The 1402-nt window shown below is 47.7% G+C and overlaps 1 pseudogene; it reads left to right on the plus strand.

The window, feature by feature from the left end:
* Positions 1-314: 314 nt before the first annotated feature.
* LOC100346542 (intraflagellar transport protein 20 homolog pseudogene) lies at positions 315-1124 on the plus strand (annotated as a pseudogene).
* Positions 1125-1402: the final 278 nt, after the last annotated feature.

Consider the following 1402-nt stretch of genomic DNA (forward strand, 5'->3'; position numbering starts at 1 on the left):
CCCCAGAAAACATACAAGAGACCAATGAAGACATGAAATGGCACCTGGGCTCATCGCTAGCCAGTGGCATGCAGAGTCCAGTTCACAGAGAGGCCACTGCAGGATGACCAGCTGAAGGGCTGGAATGGACGGGCTGAGAACTGGATGACAGCGCAGGGGCGTGGACAAGAGAAGCTCTGTGAGTGGTGCTGTGAATTGGAACTATTTGGGGAAAGCATGTGGTGGTATCTAACGTGGTATAGATTTGCTTCCAGAGATCCGACACCTCCTAATGTCTATCCCTTGGGAATGAAGGCCTGATTCTGCCAACAGCCATGTTCATGACCATTAAAACAGTGCCTTCAGGTAAAAGGCAAAAAGAAAGTGTGATTTTCATGATGAGCAAACAACACACACACACACACACACACACACACATGCCATGTGAAGCAGTTTCCCGGAATCCTGAAACAGCACCCATGTTACACAATTCAGTGCCTGTAAAGGCCTCACATGAGCACCTGGGTAGTTTTTGAGGTGGTTTCTTTTGATCTGGGTAAAGATGACATCAGTGTTCCACTGATAATGAGTAATGATGTCATACATTGATATTTAAGGGACTGTTCAGGATGAACATTATATTTTACAGTTAAAAGGTCATTGCATGGAGCCAGCCAGGCACCAGCTGCTGCCCACCGGAGAGAGGAACTGCCTGTCAGCACCAGCCTGGGCTGCAGCGCACCACGGCTATGGGTGGGCAGCTATGGCCACGGGCACCTGGGGGAAGCAGGGCTGCACTCTGATGAGCTGAACAAGCTCTGAGTGTGGACCCAGAGGTTACCCAGCAGACCATGGAGCTCAAGCGAGAGTGCAAGATTGGCCAGTCCCAGAAAATAGTTTGTGGTTTGATTGAGCTTGTTGACCAACTTGCAAGGGAAGCAGAAAATGGAAAAATGGAGGCCACTGGCACTCGGAACCTGCTCAAGTCTACAGCAAGGCAGTGAGATGTCCAACAGCAGCAACTGCAGGCCCTCATGGCACAGAAGAAAAGGCAGCTACAAAGGATTTGAGTTGAATGCAAAGCTTTGTGTAAAGTAGAAGCAGAGCGGAATGAATTTATTGGCCAACTTATTCTTCAAAGATAAACTGAAAATTTCATTTTTATAGTAGGAAGGCAAGAAAAAGGCCCCCAAACCAAAAAAGCCTCTGTATCCTTTCAGCGACTGGACCAGGTCCCAGGAGACAGTATCCCTGGAAGGGAGTGTATGGGGAGCTGGTTTCTAAAGCTCCGTGCCCAGTCACTGCCACTAAGCACTGGTTCTCTCCTCTGCCATTCAGTCTGAACTAAACAGTCTGTAAACTTTGAGCTTTGTAAATTCATAGAGCTTTGGAAAGAAAAGCAATAAATCATTTTCAAATGCAA

This window comes from Oryctolagus cuniculus, chromosome 16 (assembly GCF_964237555.1).
Source record: "Oryctolagus cuniculus chromosome 16, mOryCun1.1, whole genome shotgun sequence".
Classification (NCBI taxonomy): Eukaryota; Metazoa; Chordata; class Mammalia; order Lagomorpha; family Leporidae; genus Oryctolagus; species Oryctolagus cuniculus.